The sequence below is a fragment of the Chiloscyllium punctatum genome, chromosome 4 (assembly GCF_047496795.1).
Source record: "Chiloscyllium punctatum isolate Juve2018m chromosome 4, sChiPun1.3, whole genome shotgun sequence".
Classification (NCBI taxonomy): Eukaryota; Metazoa; Chordata; class Chondrichthyes; order Orectolobiformes; family Hemiscylliidae; genus Chiloscyllium; species Chiloscyllium punctatum.
In genome coordinates this window covers 81,536,205-81,559,260 of record NC_092742.1, presented here as the reverse complement: position 1 = coordinate 81,559,260, position 23,056 = coordinate 81,536,205, and the positions used below count along the sequence as shown (strand labels likewise).

The 23,056-nt window shown below is 42.3% G+C and overlaps 1 protein-coding gene across 2 annotated transcripts in view; it reads right to left on the bottom strand.

Annotated features, from left to right (window-relative positions):
* Positions 1–15,985, bottom strand: part of LOC140476474 (spectrin beta chain, non-erythrocytic 1-like) — a 330,291-nt gene extending 314,306 nt beyond the window's left edge. For both annotated transcript variants that reach the window (XM_072569156.1, XM_072569161.1), the window contains exon 1: positions 15,776–15,985. The gene's annotated coding sequence lies outside the window, so the exon portion shown is untranslated. The remainder of the gene's footprint in view (positions 1–15,775) is intronic.
* Positions 15,986–23,056: the final 7,071 nt, after the last annotated feature.

The following is a 23,056-nucleotide window of genomic DNA, read 5'->3' as shown; positions in this document are numbered from 1 at the left end:
ACTTGAGATGGTGCAACACATACTCAATACTTCATTGAACTGTCAACCTGGATCATCCACATTAGTTTCACGAGTGGGACCTGAACCCGCAACTGTCCAACTCAGAGCTGGACAGGTTACTAGTAACATCTTATTTACACCTTATATCCTAGTGCACCAAGCCTTTTGATTCTTAGCCACCTGACACTCTGCCTTGCTACTTTCATAATCTTTCTATACTCAAGTTGCCTCCTAATGTGGCACATGTCAGTAATATCTACAGCTTTGGCAAACACGTTGTATCACAATTGTCCGGTAACAAGAGGAATATATTAGAATGTGACCATGGTCAGAAGAGCATTTTAAAAGAATGAGTGCAAATCCAAAATCAGGATAACAGGAATATGTTGGATTAGACTCACAAAACTATTACTTTTTAATTAAATGAAAGCAGAGGAATATTTCTTAAATAACTTATGATCTTCACAAACTCTCACCAATACCTTTTTTAATTTTAATGACATGAACACTAGGAATATGATATTTAATATTTGATCTCACCAATTGACAGTTGTTTGATATTGCTTTGGACTATGACAGTTTCAAAGTCTGAACAGTTATTAAGCTGAGTGCCTTTTCATGAATAATCTTATTCAATGTTGTGTCTTTACTTCTGTGGTCACCTTTGAAATTTTTGCTTCAAATGTCTATTAACTTCTTTAATTTCTTAATATAACATTACATCTACAATACAGTGCTCAGTCTTAATGTTGAATGGTGTTGCCCCCTCAGATATCATTGTTTTGCAAATTCAGGTATTTTACTTTGAACACTTCTCAAAGGACTCTAAGTTGTTCCAAAGACAGCTGTTGATTACACGTCTCCAACATAACAGATATTAATGACCAAATTAATGGTTTGTTACTAATCAACAGTCTTATATAAAATGTCTTACTTTGCCTTCAACTGCAAATCTTCAGATTGTCTGAAGAAGACATGCTGTTGAAACTTTCTAACTTACACTATTCAGGACAGAATTGCAAGAATAACAAATTTCAAAGAGAATTACAATTTATACTACAGGAGAAGCTGGTGCTTATTGGTTGCCAAGTGAAACCCTTTTGGTTTACATTTTACCATGGAGAATGCTCCAGCGAAGTGTTATCCCACAAGCTTTTGTTCAAGCTCAAACCAGTTATCTCAACTCTGATTGGTCAAAGCATTTCTACAAGGAATGGACCAGGACACAGTTGTTTACCAACTTTTCATATAGTTGAAAAGTCACAATATCTGGACATGTTCTATTTGAAAATGACAGGGCCCTGCTTATGAATATATGTAGCTTCTAGCAAGTAGAAGAGAGTCATATCTTGAGTTTGTTTCTTTTTTCAGCAATATTGTTTATCACAGTACCAAAGTTCTGCACCAAGTAATTATTCACATGTTTCTAATTAAGTGCAATGCTTCAAAGCATCTAAATATCTAATTTTCAAAATCTGCCAAATTGGTTGGTTCCTCACAAAGAACAAAGCTTATATTGGCTTAGAGTTATTATTACTGTTTTAAAGTACACTGAGAGAGGAAAGCCAGAAGATGCAAATTTAAATGAATGAAAACTAAATTTAGAACAGATTACCAGATAAAAACATCATTATTCAAAACATAACTATATGTCATGATGGGAGAAACAACTTTCATGATCAACTGTTCATTCATTATCCTGACACATTTATATCTTGTTAAATGATGATGGATATAAGTTACAAACCATTTTTGTGTTGTGCTTTCTTGATTTTTTTCCCTCCTTTGTTCTGTTTTTCTGAACGTTGAATTTCACTAATTTAACCTTTCTTACAATTTTAATCATTAACTTGTTTTGTTTAGATTTTTACTGTTCTCTTTAGTTTTTGTATTCTGCAATTTATCTTCATTTCCCATTTTACTTCAACTGATAAAATTACAACTGTACTTTTAAACTGGTCAGCAAGATTTTAAGACCACATGACTATCAGTATTCCACTGGGCCCTTGCAGCTAGCAGAGGTATATATAGAGAGATTCAAATTCAGATCTCAGGGGAGAAAGTGCACTGTGCACACCTACTGTGCTAACCATTACTGTCTTCAGCTCATTTCTTGAACGAAACCAACAGATTATATATTGTAGAGTCATAGAGAGGTTATTAAGTAATTTATTTTAAGAGGTACACATCAATAATGTTAGTGATACCTTTTTATCTATCAATAAAATCACCAGCTGAACTACTATTTACCTGATTTAAACAAGTCTTTAGTTTAGGTTATTTGCTTCAGAAAAATTAATGCCAACATCCATGATCAAGATAAGCTGCTTCAAATATTATTTGCACAATACACAGATACAAAAAAAACAATAAATGAAACTCAACAGGTCTAGAACCGTTTTTTTGGGGGATACTGGCTCATGAGCAGTTAAACCTTAAATTCTTCTGACCGCTATTTTAAGAAGCAGTAACACATTTATTTTTAAAGAAGTTAGTGGCTCTATTTAAATCACAGAGAAAAAATTTGAGATCAAAATGTAATTGTATGCATTAAACAGTTAATTTTGAGGTCAGCATGCCTGTAATATTACTTTAATGGTCCAAAACTGACCAGAAAGTTATTTCATAGACAGCAAACTGGCATATTACAAACTTCATTTTTACAACAGTCTTAACTTCTGCTGATGCAATAGCTACATATTTGCTCTCCCACCCACTCTGTCACATTGAGATTGTATGAGCTGTCACAAGAGGTACAGTACATTTACTTTCAACCTAAAAGTAATTCTAAGATGAAAAAAACGGAGTTCCCCTCTTCTAGCAGCATCATTAGAGAAAAGCTGTTCTACTTGATAAGAGGAGGAGTTTCACAAGCACATCGAGATAAGAAAACTTCAGAAATAGTGGTTGTCAGTTGTTGACCTGGCTCGACAAAGAATCTCAATTTAAAAATTCCATTTATAAATGGTGTTTAATGATTCTAAGAATTTAAGACATTCAAGCAAAATAAAAATATGATTTTAACATTATTTTGCCAACAATATCATCATATTCCACTTGGTAAAGCCAACATAGAACATATTTTAAGTTGTATTCCATTTGCAATTGCTCCCTCTATCTTTGCCCTTCCCCAAACTGTTTTAAATGCAGTATTTATTTTTTGGGAGTGAATGTGTTACTGAACATCCAATACAATTGAAAAACAGAACTTGTTCACATTTTGTGTTTTTTCTTTATTTTACTCATGTGGACATCCTAGCTGGCCAACATTTATTACCCGTCCCTAGTCGCCCTTGAGAAGGTGGAAGTGAGCTGCCTTCTTGAATCGTTGCAGTCCACCTGATTTGGATTGACTCACAATGCCATTAAGGAGGGAATTCCAGGATATTGGCCAGCGAGAGTGAAGGAATAACAATATATTTCCAAATCAGGATGGTGAGTGGCTTGGAGGGAAACTTGAAGGTGGTGGTGTTCCCATGTATCTGCTGCCCTTGTCCTTCTAGATGGACGAGGTGATGGATTTGGAAGGTATTATCTGAGGGATCTTTGGTGAATTTCTGCAGTGCATGTTGTAAGTAGTACACACTGTCACTACTAAGCGATGGTGGTGGACAGAGTTGATGTTGTGCTACTCAAGTGTGCTGTTTTGTCCTGGATGGTGTCAAGCTTCTTGAATGCTGTTGGAGCTGCATCCATCCAGGCAAGTGGGGAGTATTCCATTACACTTCTGACTTGTGCCTTGTAGATGGTGGCAGGCTCTGGGGAGTAACAAGATGAGTTGCTCGCCACAGAATTCCTAGCCTCTGACCAGTTCTTGTAGCCACTGTGTTTACGTGATAAGTCCAATTGCGTTTCTGGTCAATGGCAACCCCCCAGGATGTTGATAGTGGGGGATTCAGTGATGATCATACCATTGAGTGTCAAAGGGCGGGGTGGTTAGTTTGTCTCTTATTGATGATGGTCATAGCCTGGCAATTGTGTGGCATGAATGTTACTTACCACTTGTTAGCCCAAGCCTGGATATTGTCCAGACTTTGTTGTATTTGAACACTGACTGCTTCACTACTTGAGGAGTCATGAATGGTAAATATTGTGCAGTCATTGGTGAACATCCCCACTTCTGACCTTCTGATGGAGGGAGGGTCATTGGTGAACCAGCTGAAGATGGTTGGGCCTAGGACACTCTCCCAAGGAACTCCTGCAGAGATGTCCTGGAGTTGAGATGACTGACCTCCAACAACAACGACCATCGTTCTATCTGCCAGGTATAACTCCAACCAGCAGAGAGTTTGTCCCGGATACCCATTAATTCCAGTTTTGCTAGGAGTCCTTGATGCCATACTCAGTCAGGTGTGTCCTTGATGTCATGGGCTATCCCTTTCACCTCACCTCGGGAATTCAGATCTTTTATACATGTTTGAACCAAGGCTGTAACGAGGTCAGGAGCTCAGTGACCCTGGCAAAACCCAAACTGGGCATCATTGAGCAGGTTATTGCTGATCAGGTGCTACTTGATAGCACTGTTAATGACACCTTCCATCACTTTTACTGATGATCGAGAGTAGACTGATGGGGCAGTAATTGACTGGGTTGGATTTGTCCTGTTTTTACATACAGGACATGCCTGAGAAATTTTCCAGGGTAGATGACAGTGTTGTAACTACTGGAACAGCTTGGCTAGGGGAGCAACAAGTTCTGAAGCACAAGTGTACAGTACTATTGCTGGAATGTTGTCAGGGCCCATAGCCTTTGCAGTATCCAGAGCCTCCAACTGTTTCTTGATATCACTTTGTCTCCAATTGGCTGAAGACTGATATCTGTGATGCCGGAGACCACAGGAAGAATCCGAGATGGATAATCCATTGGGCAATTCTGGCTGAAGATTGCTGCAAATGCTTCAGCTGTATGTTTTGCACTGATGTTCAGGGCTCTTCCATCTTTGAGGCTGGGAATATTTGTGGAGTGTCTTGCTCCTGTGCATTGTTTAACTGCCTATCACCATTCACGATTGGATGTGGCAGGTCTACAGAGCTTATATCTGATCTGCTGGCTGTTGGATCGCTTAGCTCTATCTATCTCTTGCTGCTAATGCTGTATGGCATGCAACGAGTCCTATTGGGTAGCTTCACCAGACTGACACCTCATTTTCAGGTAATCCTGGTGCTGCTCCTGGCACCCCTGCACTCTCTATTGAATCAGGGTTGGTTCCCTGGCTTGATGGTAATGGTTGAGTGGGGGATATGCCAGACCATAAGGTTACCGATTGTGTTGGACGATCGTTCTGCTGCTGGTGATGGCCCAAAGCACCTCATGGATGCCCAGTCTTGAGTTGCTTGATCTGTTTGAAGTCTGTCCCATTTAGCACGGTGATAGGTTAACATGTTGGAGGGTATTGTCAATGTGAAGGTGAAACTTTGTCTCCACAATGACTGTGGTGGTCCCGCTTACTGGACAATATATCTGCAGCTGACAGATTGTTAAGGATAATGTCACATATGTTTTCCCTCTTGTTGGTTCCCTCACCACCTGCTGCAGACTCAGCTGCTATGTTCTTTAGGATCCAATCCGCTCAATCAGTATAGAGTCATAGAGATGTACAGCACGGAAACAGACCCTTCGGTCCAACCCGTCCATGCCGACTAGATATCCCAACCCAATCTAGTCCCACCTGCCAGCACCTGGCCCATATCCCTCCAAGCCCTTCCTATTCATATACCCATCCAAATGCCTTTTAAATGTTGCAATTGTACCAGTCTCCACCACTTCCTCTGGAAGCTCATTCCATATATGTACCACCCTCTGTGTGAAAATGTTGTCCCTTAGGTCTCTTTTATATCTTTCCCCTCTCACCCTAAACCTTTGCCCTCTAGTTCTGGACTCCCTCATCCCAGGGAAAAGACTTTGTCTATTTATCCTATCCATGCCCCTCATGATTTTATAAACCTCGAAAAGGTCACCCCTTCAGCCTCCAACGCTCCAGGGAAAAACAGCTCAGCCTGTTCAGCCTCTCCCTATAGCTGAAAACCTCCAACCCTGGCAACATCCTTGTAAATCTCTTCTGAACCCTTTCAAGTTTCACAACATCTTTCCGATAGGAAGGAGACCAGAATTGCACGCAATATTCCAACAGTGGCCTAACCAATGTCCTGTACAGACGTAATGTGACCTCTCAACTCCTATACTCAATACTCTGATCAATAAAGGAAAGCATACCAAACGTCTTCTTCACTATCCTATCTACCTGCGATTCCACAGTAGTGCTGCTGCTGAGCCAATCTTGATGGTGGACATTGAAATCTCCAATCCAGAGTACATTTTGCACCCTAGCCATCCTCAGTGCTTCCTCTAAGTGTTGTTCAACATGAAGGAGTACTGATTCATCAGCTGAGGGAGGACAGCACACGGTAATCAGCAGGAGGTTTCCTTGTTCATGTTTAACTTGAAGCCAAGAGACTTCATGGGGTCTGGAGTCAATGTTGAGGACTCCCAGAGCAACTCCCTCCTGACTGTATACCACTGTCCATCCACCTCATGGGGTCTGTCCTGCTAGTGGGTCACGACATATCCAGAGATGGTGGTGTCTGGGACATTGCCTGTCAGGTATGATTCCGTGAGTGTGACTATGTCAGGCTGTTGAGACAGCCCTTCCAATTGTGGCACTAGCCTCGGATGTTAGTAAGGAGGATTTTGCAGGGCTGGATCTGCCGTTGTCTCTTCAGGTGCCAAGGTCACTGCCAGATGATCCATCCAATTTCATTTCTTTGAGACCTCATTGCAATTGATACAACTGAAAGGGTTGTGAGGCAATTTCAGAGGTATGTTTCAGAGTCAACCACATTGCTGTGGGTCTGGAATGGCATGTAGGCCAGACCAGGTAATGATGGCTGATTTCCTGCCCTGAAGGACATTAATGAACCAGATGGGATTTTCCAACTATTGACAATGGTTTCACCGTCATCAGTTTTGTTTACTAAATTCAAATTCCACCATCATAGCAGGATTCGAACCTTGTTCCCCGGGATATGAGCTGAGTTTCTGGAGTAATAGTCGTCAATCATATCACTAGGTCGCTGCTCCTCGGATGCTGCCTGAACTGCTGTTCTCTTCCAGCACCACTAATCCAGAATCTGGTTTCCAGCATCTGCAGTCATTGTTTTTACCTCATTGCCTACCCTCACTGGGGAAGGCTACAATTTAGAATAGTGAGTGTGAGTTACATTATCATGCTTCATTACATTCACTCCAATTACCTTAAGGAAGATGGCTTGCTAACAAAGCTTCACTCACCATACAGTCATAGAGTCATAGAGATGTACAGTAAGGAAACAGACCCTTCAGTCTAACCCATCCATGCCGACCAGGTATCCCAACCCAATCTAGTCCCACCTCCCAGCACCCAGCCCATATCCCTCCAAACCCTTCCTATTCATATACCCATCCAAATGCCTCTTACATGTTGCAATTGTACCAAACTCCACCACTTCCTCTGGCAGCTCATTCCATACACGTACCACCCTCTGTGTGAAAATGTTGCCCCTTAGGTCTCTTTTATATCTTTCCCCTCTCACCCTAAACATATGCCCTCTAGTTCTGGACTCCCCCACCCCAGGGAAAAGATTTTGTCTATTTATCCTGTCCATGCCCCTCATAATTTTGTAAACCTCTACAAGGTCACCCCTCGGCCTCCAACACTCCAGGGAAAACAGCCCCAGCCTGTTCAGGCTCTCCCTATAGCTCAAAACCTCCAACCCTCGCAACATCTTTGTAAATCTTTTCAGAACCCTTCCAAGTTTCACAACATCTTTCCGATAGGAAGGAGACCAGAATTGCATGCAGTATTCTGACAGTAGCCTAACCAATGTCCTGTACAGCCGCAACATGACCTCCCAACTCCCATACTCAATATTCTGACCAATAAAGGAAAGCATACCAAACACCTTCTTCACCATCCTATTTACCTGCGACTCCATTTCCAAGGAGCTATGAACCTGCACTCCAAGGTCTCTTGGTTCAGCAACACTCCCTAGGACATTACCATTAAGTGCATAAGTCCTGCTAAGATTTGCTTTCCCAAAATGCAGCACCTCGCATTTATCTGAATTAAACTCCATCTGCCACTTCTTAGCCCACTGGCCCATCTGGTCCAGATCCTGTTGTAATCTGAGGTAACCTTCTTCGCTGTCCACTACACCTCCAATTTTGGTGTATTCTGTAAACTTACTAACTGTACCTCTTATGCTCGCATCCAAATCATTTATGTAAATGACAAAAACTAGAGGGCCCAGCACCGATCCTTGTGGCACTCCACTGGTCACAGGCCTCCAGTCTGAAAAACAACCCTCCACCACCACCCTCTGTCTTCTACCTTTGAGCCAGTTCTGTATCCAAATGGCTAGTTCTCCCTGAGATTTAACCTTGCTAATCAGTCAAACCCCTTACTGAAGTCCATATAGATCACATCTACTGCTCTGCCCTCATCAATCCTCTTTGTTACTTCCTCAAAAAACTCAATCAAGTTGGTGAGACATAATTTCCCACGCACAAAGCCATGTTGACTATCCCTAATCAGTCCTTGCCTTTCCAAATACACGTACATCCTGTCCCTCAGGATTCCCTCCAACAACTTGCCCACCACTGAGGTCAGGCTCACTGGTCTATAGTTCCCTGGCTTGTCTTTACCACCCTTCTTAAACAGTGGCACAACGTTAGCCAATCTCCAGTCTTGTGGCACCTCACCTGTGACTATTGATGATATAAATATCTCATCAAGAGGCCCAGCAATCACCTCTATAGCTTCCCACAGAGTTCTTGGGTACACCTGATCAGGTCCTGGGGATTTATCCACCTTTACCTGTTTCAAGACATCCAGCACTTCCTCCTCTGTAAATGGACATTTTGCAAGATGTCACCATCTATTTCCCAACAATCTATATCTTCCATATCCTTTTCCACAGTAAATACTGATGCAAAATACTCATATAGTATCTCCCCCATTTTCTGTGGCTCCACACAAAGGCCGCCTTGCTGATCTTTGAGATGCCCTATTCTCTCCCTAGTTACCCTTTTGTCCTTAATGTATTTGTAAAAACCCTTTGGATTCTCCTTAATTCTATTTGCCAAAGCTATCTCATGTTTCCTTTTTGCCCTCCTGATTTCCCTCTTAAGTATACTCCTACTTCCTTTATACTCTTCTAAAGATTCATTCGATCTATCCTGTCTACACCTGACATATGCTTCCTTCTTTTCCTTAACCAAACCCTCAATTTCTTTAGTCATCCAGCATTCCCTATACCTACCAGTCTTTCCTTTCACCCTGACAGGACTATACTTTCTCTGGATTCTCGTTATTTGGTTTATGCCTGGATGACTGAAAATATACTGGAAAACTTGCCTCAGAAAGGGACAGGATTGATCCATTCTATGATTATCAAAGAAGAAACAGCAACTGGAGTCTCGACATGGGAAGGATTCCCCTCTGCTCTCAAAGGGAGCCCTGCAATCAAGCTGATGGCTTCAGAGCCTACAGAGAAAATTTGTTCCCCATGGACGATGAAAGAGGCCAGCCTTTGAAAGCAAGGAAGCATGACTGGAAGTCACTAAGATGGTGAACATCATGAGGAAGGTCCTTGGACCATGAATATAGGACCAGAAAAGGATCAATGGCCTCATCAGTGCAGTGAAGAGGAGAGGCATTCCACCAACAATTGCTAAACACCCCATTGTGACCACCCCAGCATTCTCAGGCACAGCATTGCTCTGGCTAACACACCTTTCTACTTCAGCCATTCCTCTCTCCCTTCAGCTATCTCCTTACCCAAACACAGCCACTATTGACATTCAATCTCATGTTGGTGCCAGCTCCCAACAATCCTTGACAGCCACTTTGCCAAATGATGCTATCCCATCCTCTCACCAGATTCAGAGAATTGGAAAGTAGCAAGGTAAGATCACAAAGACATTCCTTGTAACTACAGTTTAACATCAGTGGTGGATAACATTTTCGAAAAGAAATTAACCAAGACCTTGGAGAAATTGGAGTTAATCGTGGAGAGCCGGTACAAGTAGCTGCTGATGGACTTGTTAAATTTTCTGATGAAGTGACGGAGACTTTTGGTGACGGAAAGAAAGTGGATGTTCGCTATATGGTTTCTGACCATGTACCACTTAAAAAGTTGCTTATCCAAGTTGGAATAGGAGTCCGTGTCAGCATGGATAAAAAAACTGGCTTAAGAACAGAAATCATCAAATCCAGAGAAATGTTATTTTTCAAACCAGAGAATGGTATACTGTAGTATTTATGAAGGTTTAACACTGGGATCACTGTGTTTTTCATTGATATATAAATGCCTTGGATATCAGAATATGGAATAAAATGTTATAGTTTATCAATTAGATCAAACAGGGCTGTGGTAAACAGTAAAGATGTTGCTGATCAGTACAATAGGACATAGATAGGTGACCAGAGTGGTCAGATAAGTGGCAGATGGAATTGAATATCGAGATGTTTGAAGTGATGTTTTATCATCACCTGAAACTGTAGCATTCGAGGAAAGCAGCTCACCACCAACTTCTCAGGAGCATTTAGAGATGTGCAATAAACACATTCGTCCCCCATAAAGTCCATCTCCTGTGAACAATTAAGTGCAGGTAGGCCATGAGAGGGAAGATGGAGAAACAGGACAGAAGCAGAGTTCTCAAGGTGCTTGTACTCCTCTCGCCTTGGAAAGTGACTTGGTTTCTAGACATCAACAAAGGCCGAATGCAAAAACAGTAGATTCTGGAAAGCTAAACATCTGCCTGTGTATCCTATACAGAAGGGCATCATCTCCAGTGCATTGGAGCTCTATGGGCATCCTCTCAGTCCTGTGGAGTGGGAGGAGATTGAGGAGAAGGCAGATGGTATGCCTTTTGGTGCTGCTTATCTGTTTCCCCTCATAGGCTGCTCCAATGATCAAGAGCCAGGAAGAGGAGATCAAAGCCAAAAAAAAATCTAAGGCAGTAGAAATTACCTCCAAAGTCTTGAAAACCACTTTAAATGCAATAAAGGCTCTGTCTCAGAATAAATCATGTAAAATAAAGCCTTTCGCTTGAGCAAGACAGCAGCTGATACAGCTCTGTATGAAAAAGACTTTCCAACCTGTCAATTACCAATTCTCTTCAATCCTCACTGTCCTCCCACCTTGCTGAGTCTGGCAAGTTACAGGCAGCCTGGGAAATCTGCACACTGGCAGTTCAAACCAGAGTCCATGGCTAAAGCTAATAGTCAATTAGCTTCTTATCTATGTAAATCTCAGAACGTTTGCCCCTTGGTGGTTCTCTTCCACTTGAAAACACACTTGAGTTAAAAGCAGAAGTAGTTGAGTTCTAGCTGCATGACTGACAGGCCAGCAGTTGCTTCTTTATCCTACATGCAATGAACCACACCCTGCAAAAGTACCCAGCTCCCTTCCTCTCCTCACCCTACTTAAAGACTAAAACTCCGCAATGTGTTATCTTTAATAGAATGCAACAGTTGTCTTGGGGTAATTTAGGATGCACATAACTTGCTGTGAAACAAGACTGAAAAAAAAGGCATCTTACCAAAACTTTCCAGCTTGCACTCATAAGGTCAAATGCATGAATGGCATATCCCAAAGATCAACTGATGCAACGTGAGAACTGTGTACTTATCATTTGTCATGTTAGTCCTAACACGTGTCATATCAACCAATATTTTTGTGCGACGTAGTTAACTCAGCTTTCATGTTTTAATACTGTCCAAAGTTAGAAGGCAAAAACAAGCGAGCCAAAAGCAAAATGCTGCAGGTGCTGGAAATGAGGTAAAAAACAAAACTGATGCTATGTCAAAGACCAAAAACATTAGATAGCATAAAACGCTTCTGCTGTGATAGTGCATAACATTTTTAAAAATTGTTTTCAAATTCTTGTGGGCGGCACGGTGGCACAGTGGTTAGCACTGCTGCCTCACAGCGCCAGAGACCCGGGTTCAATTCCCGCCTCAGGCGACTGACTGTGTGGAGTTTGCACGTTCTCCCCGTGTCTGTGTGGGTTTCCTCCGGGTGCTCCGGTTTCCTCCAACAGTCCAAAGATGTGCAGCCATGCTAAATTGCCCGTAGTGTTAGGTAAGGGGTAGATGTAGATGTAGGGGTATGGGTGGGTTGCGCTTCGGCGGGGCGGTGTGGACTTGTTGGGCCGAAGGGCCTGTTTCCACACTGTAAGTGATCTAATCTAATCTAATCATGAGTACACACAAAATAAATTCTTAACAGACCTAGTGATCCAATTTACTTCAACAGGATTTACTATTCATTTCGACAGATCAAGAGATCAACCTTTTTTAATCACAAACTTTTCAGAACTTTTGAAGAAATATGTGATCATATCCAGGTCATTCTTGCATATCAAGCTGTTAGATGGGAAACAGTGAATGCTCAGATTGCAATGAGGGAAATGATGGCAACACATTCATAGCTTGATGCTCACCACACATCCTGGAATTTGCTGTCTAACGAGGAAGGGATTCAGCCTGCAACTGTCATGTTATTTCATCAACAGCAATGTCTAGTATGAGAGAGGGGCAATGAGTTCACTTTGGTGTCAAGTCAGTTCAAGTTAGAAACATTGGTGAATTGATAATGGAAGGTTGACACCAAGTTAACACTCCCACTGTGAATTTGTTTTTACAGACAACATTTAAACTCTCAGTTTACTAATAAGTTTGGATGAAGCTGGGATTCTTCTCACTCTGTATCAGATGACAGAGGAAACCCATCTGTCAAACAGGTGGTGTTCCCCTCAATGGAGAAATCAGAGATCATATAGAGCTGGATTTTTCCCAGCCCGTGAATTCGAGGTATGGCAAGCCAATTGGGAAAATATGGTGAGATTAGACAAATTAGATTCTCAATGTCAAGAAAACAGAAGCTCCAATATTCACAGAATCATACAAGTGTTACAGTGTAGAACGAGGCCACTCCGTTTTCATGCTTTCACTGGCAAATTAAATGAGCATCTTTACCTAGTACCAACTTCCTGATTTTTTACAGCTACCCTTGCTCATTACTTTTATCCAAATAATATTCCAATGCCTTTTTGAATGACTCAACTGAACCTGCCTCCACCATACTTCCAGGCAGTGCATCGCTTAACCTGACTACATGGCTCACTGGCTAGTACTGCTACCTCACAGTGCTGGGGACCCAGATTCAATTCCAGCTTCAGGCAACTGTCTGTGTGGAGTCTGCACATTCTCCCAGTGTCTGCACGGATTTCTCTAGGTACTTGGGTTTCCTCCTACAGTCCAAAGATGTGCAGGTTAGATAGATTGGTCATGCTAACTTGTCCCATAGTGTCCAGGGACTTGCAGGCTAGATGGATTTGCCATGGGAAATGCAGGATTACAGGGAGAGGGTAGGGGAGTCTGGGTGGGATGCTCTTTGCAGAGTCCATATGGACTCCATGGGTTGAAGAGCCTGCTTCCCCACTGTGGGGATTCTAAGAATCTATGAACTACTTGCTGAGTGAAAAAGCTTTCCCTCACTTCACCCTTGCTTCCTTTTTTGATCAGTTTAAATCTACTCGGAAAAAGTGAGGACAGCAGATGCTGGAGATCAGAGTTGAGAGAGTGGTGCTGGAAAAGCACAGCAAGTCAGGCAGCATCCAAGGAGCAGGAGAGTCAACGTTTCGGGCATAAACCCTTCATCAGGAATGAGGCCCAAAAGGTTGATTCTCCTGCTTCACCGATGCTGCCTGTCCTGCTGTGTTTCTCCAGCACCACTCTCTTGACAGTTTAAATCTATGCCCTCTTGTGCTTGCTCCTTTTATGAACAGGAAGAGTTTCTGCGAACTTACTCGATCCAACCTTCTCATGATTTTGAAAACCTCAATCGGATCTCCTCTCAACCTTCTTGTCTCCAAGGAGAACAGTCTCAACTTCTTCAATCTATCTTCATAACTGAAGTCCCATGTCCTTGGAACCATTCTTGTAGGCCACTTAGAGTAACAGATTATAGAGATGCACAACACAAAAACAGATTCTTTGGTCCAACTCGTTCATGCCAAGTGGATATCCTAAATTAATCCAGCACTTGGCCCATGTCCCTCTAAACCCTTCCTATTCATATAGCCATCCAGATGCCTTTTGAATGTTGTTATTGTACCAGGCTCCACCACTTTCTTTTAGATTAGATTAGATTACTTACAGTGTGGAAACAGGCCCTTCGGCCCAACAAGTCCATACCGACCCGCCGAAGCGAAACCCACCCAGACCCATTCTCCTACATTTACCCCTTCACCTAACACTACGGGCAATTTTGCATGGCCAATTCACCTAACCTGCACATTTTTGGATTGTGGGAGGAAACCGGAGCACCTGGAGGAAACTCACGCAGACACGGGGAGAGCGTACAAACTCCACACAGAGAGTCACCTGAGGCGGGAATTGAACCCGGGTCTCTGGCGCTGTGAGGCAGCAGTGCTAACCACTGTGCCACCGTGCCGCCCACTTCCTCTGGCAGCTCATTCCATACACGCACCACCCTCTGCATGAAAATATTGCCTCTTGGGGCCCTTTTAAATCTTTTCTCTCACCCTAAACCTGTACCCTCCAGTTCTGGACTCCCCCATCCCAGGGAGAAGACCATTCCCCTCATGATTTTATAGACCACTATCCCTCAGCCTCCGACATTTCTAGAAAATAGTCCCAGCCGATTCAGCCTCTGCCTACAGCCTCTTCTATACTCTCTCCAATGCATTGACATCCTTTAGCTAATCTGGTGCCCAGAACAGTTCCAATAAGATCTAACAAACATCTTTTACAAGTTCGACATCACCTCCTTTCTCTTGTACTCAATGCCCCTAATAATAAAGCCAAGGATACTGTGTGCTTTTCTTCATGCTGTCTCTACCTGTCAGAAATCGAGAAGGAAACAGATGTACCAGCAAATCGGACTCACTTCAGTGTCTAACAGCTGCAAAGCAGCCTCTGCATGAAGACGTTGTAGGTGAGGAACCCCCTCAAGATGCACAGGAGGCCATCATTTTAATGCCATTTCTTCCAGATGACTCAACTTGTATACAACAGGCTGCCTCCGTGAGCAAGTGCAAGACTGTGGGGTCTGGGTGAAGATTCCCTCCATGAAACTCCCCGAAACTGCTACTTCAGGTGACTTAGGTAAAAATTCAGACCGTATCTCTACTTTGCCAACCTCTGTTGCTTTAACTTCACGACTATGCGCCCTCATGGCAATGCAAACCCATCAGCTGAGCTTATTTACTGGGGAGCAGGCAGGCGCTTGTGAGCTCCAAGTCAAAGATTTTACCTCAGTCAGTAGCATACCTCTAGATGCGAAAGAAGTTTCCACTTTGAAATAGTTGGAAGGGACTCGCAAACACCGATAGTAAGATCGACTGCACGGTGGCTGGATTTTAAAATCAGCCTTCTTTTTTTTTTGCTCGTTGGGCGAAACTGAAAAGGGAGAGTTGGGGCGGTGCGTTCCTTTGGGGTGGGGAGGTGACCCTGAAAATAATCAAGAGGTTTCGAAAAATTGCTCGCAAGCTTCCACAACGCCCGTTCGCCGAGCAGGACACCCAGCAAGAAAATCTCACCCTCACTCCTTCTATTATTTGAATTCCGCTGGAGATGTTTTTTTTAAGAAGCATCACAAATAAATTCAATTTGACAAACAGCAACAGCCTTGACGCTCCGGAGTCAGCAAGTAGCAAGGCTGCCATGATCAGACTTTAACTCAGCAAACGTTTGTGAAACAAAGCCTACCTTTCTTGACATGCACCTTTTTATTTGGCCTCCCCCTGAGTCAGATCAAGACGTGGGGATTGGGGGGTGGGGGGGGAAGAAGGATTTGTCCCTTTTTCTCTGCCACCCGCATACACAGAGCTTGAAGTGGAGGGTGAAGACTGCAGAAGCAATGAGCAGGGGCTGCACACTCCAGAGCCCGCAGCCAGTCTGCCTTGCTCCAGCCAGCCCCAGTCACCTCCAAATGTCACCAAAAGCGGCAGCTTGCGCGCACGGGAGCGCGCATCGAGCTTGCCGGCGCGCGCACCCGTGCTCCAGGACAGCGTGCAGACACACACCTCTCCAAGTCTGGAGTCAGCAGTGCCTGGAGGTGTGAGTTGCAGAGGCGTCTTGCTGCTATTTATAAACTTAGATTGATTGTAAAGCTGTTTTGTCAACTAAATAAAGAGCCACGCTCTCCCTCTGGGATACTTTATGCAACCATCAACTGAAACAAACCCAAAGAATGCTGAAGAGACTCAGTATTTCTGGTAGCACCTGTGAAGAGAGAAACAGACTTGACATTTCGAGTCAGGAATGCCAAGTTTCTTGACCTCACGATGCTTTGTGACTAACACACACACACACTTCCCAGTTGGAATCATTAATAGGACTGAGGACCAGCTGTTGCCTTACTCCAAATGTCAAGCCTAGCACAACCGAAATGACTGGCTCTTGCAGGGATTGAGGGGCACTTGGTGGATCCGGAATGTAAAATCTGGAAAAAAAATCCAGCCTCAATAGAGAATCTCTAGGGGGAAATGGGAGCCGACAACAATGATGACAGAGGGCACACCTCGTGGAGGAAACTACAAATGCAGAGTAAGTGAGTCAAGGATCATAGATTGTGTGAAATTTATGGAAGAACATTAGTTTAACAAGATTGTATTGTACAAGGGAGCGAGAGAAATGACAGGGAGCATGGCGGCAGATGCAAGGCAACAAGACAGCAGTCAGGGCAAGTCTAAGAGTGAGCTAGACACATTGAAAGATGTGAGAAAGTTTGGACAGAAATAATGGGCAGAGAGAGAGAAAAAATTGAGAAGGATCCTAGAAAGAGTTATTGACACTTTTTCACACAGAGGGTGGCACATGTATGGAATGAGCTGCCAGAGGAAGTGGTGGAGGCATTTAAGAGGCACTTGGATGGGTATGTGAATAGGAAGGGTTTGGAGGGATATGGGCCGGGTGCTGACAGGTGGGACTAGATTGGGTTGGGATATCTGGTCGGCATAGACCAAGGGTCTGTTTCCATGCTGTACATGGAACATAGAACATAGGACATTATAGCGCTGTATAAGCCCTTCGGCCCTCGATGTTGCGCCGCCCTATCATACTAATCTGAAGCCCATCCCACCTACACTATTCCTTGTACATCCATATGCCTGTCCAATGACGACTTAAATGCCCTTAAACTTGGCGAATCTACTACTGATGCAGGCAAAGCATTCCATACCCTTACTCCTCTCTGAGTAAAGAAACTACCTCTGACATCTGTCTTATACCTATCTCCCCTCACTTTAAAGTTGTGTTTTCTCGTGTTTGCCGTTCCCATACTTGGAAAAAGGCTCTCCCTGTCCACCCTATCTAACCCTCTGATTATCTTGTATGTCTCTATGACTATGACTCTATGACTACAGTACAAATGAAGAGATAATCGTTGGAAAGGGATGCATGTTATATTGGTCTGAAGATCAGAAAAAAAACTGGAGATGGAATGAGATTGACAAAATTGAAAACTGGAAATGCTAGAATTACAGCAGTTTCTTTTTTAATGTTTGCTAGTTGTTAAGGTGAGGGTGACTTTTTGTTTAAATTTTACCAAGTGATAACAGAACTAAGAATTAACTGACTGTTACTCTATTAATGTGAACATTTATTTCAGCAGTCAAAATCTAGAATCTAATCTGTGTAGAAACAGGCCATTTGGCCCAACAAGTCCATACCGACCCTCCGAAGAGTAATGCACACAGACCCATTTCCCAACCCTATACTTACCCCCGACTAATGCAGCTAACCTAGACATCCCTGAACCCTATAGGCAATTTAGCATGGCCAATTCATCTAAACTGCACGTCTTTGGATTTTGGGAGGAAACCCATGCAGATACAGGGAGAATGCGAAAACGTCACGCAGACAGCTAGTCGAGGCTGGAATCGAACTCAGATGCCTGGTGCTATGAGGCAGCAGTGAGCCACCGTGCTGCTATTGAGCTTGACTTGTACAGCAAAATAAAAACAAAAATTCCAAACCAAGTGTACGGTTTATAAAACGCTACAGTGTTTCTGATCAAAACATTCATTATTGTGTTCTTGACATGTGCGCAAATGAGTGTCTCTTGAAATTGCAACTAATAAAGATCTAAGGAATTGAGAATCTGAAACTCCAGACACAAAGTAGCCAAAAGCAAATCATGTGAATTAAGTCACAAATCATTTTTACCTCTTGTTTTCCTGTTCATGTCTTTTCTCCCACTGCCCCCAAATGAATCTTGAATTTCATTCTTCCCTCCCCTCGTGAAGCTCTCGCAAGTCAAGGTCTCAGAGTTAGAAAGTTTGTACACAGTGCCTAATTTAATTGTTTTGCAATTGCTATATTTCAGTTTCCAGAAGGCAGCTAACCCCAAGTTAACAGTGAAGCCAATTTGTTTTGTGCAAACTTAGAAACTGTTAAATAATGATGGGGGGAAAGGCATTTTGTTTGTTTTATATATAACTAGCCTTTACTGAATTCTTGCTCAGTGTAATGTGTAATGTATCATTGCTGCATGATGAGACAAGTCACCTGGTGCTGCTAACAATTATCAGAATGTTGGAACTCCAATATGTTCTCATTGTCAGCTGGATTACAGAGTAACAGAGGCCATAGCAAAATCACACTTGTCAAAGTCAGACTTCCATTAATGTGTATAAAATATTTGTGCTGTTATATAATAGAAGTTCACACTGAAACTTGCACTAGTTCCCACACAAGCAGACAGAGACATGCTCTCAGTCATTGGGAAAGGAACAGGAGAGGGATATTGACAGTACTTTCAAGTGATACCTACAAAACAATATCTGCTGGCCAATGTTCAGTTCCACTTTTGTAAGGACCATCCAGACCTGATTATAACCTTGAACCAAACATGGATAAAGGAACAGATTTCTAGAGGTGAGGAAAGAGTGAGTATCCTTGACATCAACATACCATTTGACACTACAAACCTTGCAAAATTGAAGTCAATGGGAACCAGGGGTTAAAGTTTCCATTGGCTGGCATCCTAATTTTGAAAATGGAAAATTATTGCAGTTGTCAGAAATCAATCAGCTCAGGCCTGTGGTATCATTGCTGGAGTTTTTTAGAACAATTACTTAGGCCCAACAAGCTGCTTCAGCAAGGACTGCCACTTCGTCAGTAGGCAGTGGAGATTGCCCAGTAACCATGACTCCCATTTTGAATCCTCAAAGTCGTTCTATCCACCTGCAAGGCACAACTCAAGAACATGACACATCTGCCCGGGATGGGTGACACTTCAGCTACATTCAAGAAGCTTACCACCATCTAGGGAAAAGCAGTCCTTTGGATTGGCACCCAGTTTACCATAGAGTGCTTGGTGCACTCTGACTGCATGTGTACCATCTACAAGATGAACTGTGGGCATTTACCAAGACTTAATCGGCAACACCTTTCATAGCTGAGTGCTCCACTACAAAGGCAACAGATGCAGTGTTACCACTGTTCTCTTTCAAGTTATATATTGTTCTTAGAGCTATATAGCAGTTCCTCTATCCCTTCATAACAGCACTTTGGGTGTACTTACCACACAGACTGCAGCAGCTCAAGGAGTCAGTTGAATACCTTCGATGGGGCAACTAGAGATGGGCAATACATTGTATTCTTGCTGGTGATTTACAATATCCTATAAGTTATTTGCTTAAAAGTTCTATTTTCTTACCTTTCCACATATGTAGACCTTTCTTCTTTTTGATGTGATAAGAAAAGACAGGCAGTATAACAGTTTCAATTACAGAAAGTTTAAGTACCTGTCAGTTGCAGTGGTATGAATAATGAACATCCCAAGAGCTCAGAATGTATATGCCTCAATAAATATCACACACGTGGCAAGGGATGTGGTTAACAGATGTGTTCAAACACATGTATAGTTTGTGAAATACAAGAGGAATTATTCATTTGTTCTCCAAATATTTTCAAAGGGGGAATGTATAGAATAGAATGCTTAAAGCAAATATTTCCTATACTTTTGATCAAACGCAAGGAAAAATGCAATGTGGCTTGTTGTTGTAAGGAGGACTCTGTTGAAGCAGTTGAGAAAGAAAACTAGATCGTTTGAAATTTAATAGAGAAGGGTAATGAGTTTAAAAGTTGGAAAAGAAATATCAAATGATCCTGACATTAAAAAAAACTTCAAAGGTAAATCATTTGTTTTTGTTCTGAAGAGTTTGGCATTTTCAGTGGAGATGTTTTTTCAATACATTTGAAAGTATGCAGTTTGAGTCAATGCTGCCACACAAGAGAAGTGGACACTTGAAATTTTGGCCACATGTGCCAAATTTCTTCAAATGTTTGACAACCATCAGCAATCACAAGTAAGACCAGGGTGATTTAACAAGACAAGATTTAGATTGCATGTGAAGTTGACCCACTTGCGACAAGGCATTTGCAGCACATGTTTTGTCAGAGGAAATATATGGAATTTTAAACTGCCTCTGAGTGCATTCTCGTTCATCCTGTACATCATAGTCATAAAATTTCATTTCAACTCAAGGCTTTTGTTATCGAATAGCCTTTAAGGCCGATTATTCCAGCTGTTAAAAGTTAGAAACTGATTTGTATTTAGCGTCCTTTCCTTCCAGACAGGAATCCAAACAAGCCTTGTAAGGCAAACAAGAAAAGCTTCATTTGGATTAATTGTTTTCATAATGAGTTTGTATTTCTTACTTAGTTGTTGGAAAGTTTTAAGGAAAAAAACATTCCAGTTCTGATTCTCTTCAGTTTTGTACATGTGTTCCACACTGAATTCAAGTTGAAATTGTCAATTTGGGGAAAAGAAAGTTACCACATTGTTAGGAACACCACATAGTCGGTGGTGATGCCTGTCATTTGATCAAACAAATCAAACAACTGTGTATCTTGGATAGAGGTGCATTTCATTTCATCTGAGGCTGTCATTTAATATAATCCATTGCATTAAATTAATTTTCACCTTGAGAAGCATTTGCTAGATAATGTGGAATCTGACAAAGTGACAGAGTGCCAGCTTCATTATAAAACTCAGTTGGAGTGCTGCACGGTATCAACTAATTGGTTCTTCATGGGAGGTGTGAGTGGCAGGGAAGAAAGCTAATAGATGGAAGGCAGTCAAACCCACATCTCCAACAGCCAGTATCAAAAGGATCATTACCAAAGACTTCCTGGTGTGTCATGGGCTCACTCTTATGAACTAAATAGCCTGTTATAAAAACAAATATCAAAAAAACAGCGCCAATTTTCTACTGATTGAGTCATGCAACAAAAATTGAATGCCTTGTACAAATATTCAAAATAGTATGCTGCTTTCACAGCCTCTGATTTAATTTCATATGATTTAAAAAAGTAGTCTGTGCCTGATCCCTTGAACAAATTGACACTTTTTTTTTAGGAATCTACAGAGCACAGGGTGACTCAGATTTTGAATAATTTGCCTATGAATAGCCTCCTTAAATTTGATTCTAATGCACTGGAAGCTGCTTATTTTCTCAATTTAATTTAACACCCATGAACAGTGGAACCGAAATGGATAATATCTCAGTGAAAAATAGTTGAAAGATAATTGACAATCAGAACTCAACAAAACATTGTGCAGAGGATTTGAAAACCAAATATGAGTGCAAGTGTTTATAATGCTAAGGAGTACATTGATTACACATTATAGCACTCATGGGACATTATTTATTTCCCTAAAATGCATTCTAGTAGGATAAACTCATCACTAACTTCAAAGTCATTTCTGGAAGGCAATGCTTCTATGGATAAACGATTACATATTACAATGTTTAAAAAAAATGAATTTGCTTTTGCAATTTATTTCATAAACAAAATATTTCCTACCAGGAAGAAATTGCGGAAGGTTGTGGATCTTTGGGCTCATTCATGTCAGCTATCATCAGTATCATGCAATGGTGTTGGGGATGGGGATTGCCTGGATCACAGTGGGCCAGTATTGCATTTATGTTCAACATTACGCATTGGTGTGACAGGCAGAACATCCTCTCAGTTTGACAGCAGCATCCTGCTAGTGGAACAGCCACTGGTGTGCCAGCGCGACACCAGGTGTGTAGGCTGTACGTCTCAATGGCTGGCAGATCATATCAAATGGTACATTCGTTCAGATGTTCACAATATGAAGTACTGACTGTACTCAACCAGTCTGTGCTCACAAAGCTCAGAATATAAATGCCTGATGTCAAATGTGATTCTATAAATGGCCAACATTTGCTGAACAATTCTGAACATGCTAAGAATGGCACAAACAACCAATTTAAGATTATCAGACAGACTTGCAACATGGGTCACTTACACTTGCTAAAGGCTACATATATTTATATACAAGAACTGTTCCTCTGCATGTAAAAGGAACAAGTGTAGACATTATGCCTTTCTGAATGAAGCAAAAGGGACAGTATTGTCCAGTGCATTCTCCACAGCAATTTCTCAATCAATCAACATCAACTTGCCAAACAGCCAGCATAATCAAAAAGTGTGGAGCTGGAAGAGCACAGCCAGTCGGGCAGCATCCAAAGAGCAGGAGAATTGACATTTTGAGCATCAACTCTTTGTCAGGAATGAGGGGGGAAGCAAAAGATTGCTGAGAGTCTCGCACTCCTCAGGGATACAATTGCCTACATGCAGGACAGGGTGTTGGACACCTGCCTCATCAGCTTGGACCAGGAGAAAGCCTTTGATAGGATATCACGTATGTATATGAGAGATGTTCTCTCCAAAATGGGCTTGGAGGGGGGAGGGGGGGAGGGGGGAGGGGGGAGGAATCTACAATTGGATCAGACTGCCCTACACCAACATTGTCAGTGCAGTCTCAATCAATGGGTGGGAATCAGATAGCTTCTCAGTCAGATCCGGAGTCAGGCAGGGCTGCCCTCTCTCTCCTACCTTGTTTGTGTGCTGCATAGAGCCATTTGCCAAGTCCATCAGGAAGGATGTGAGTCTGAGTGGGGTGACTATTCCTGGCAGTGGGGGCTTGCAGGTTAAGGCCTCCCTTACATG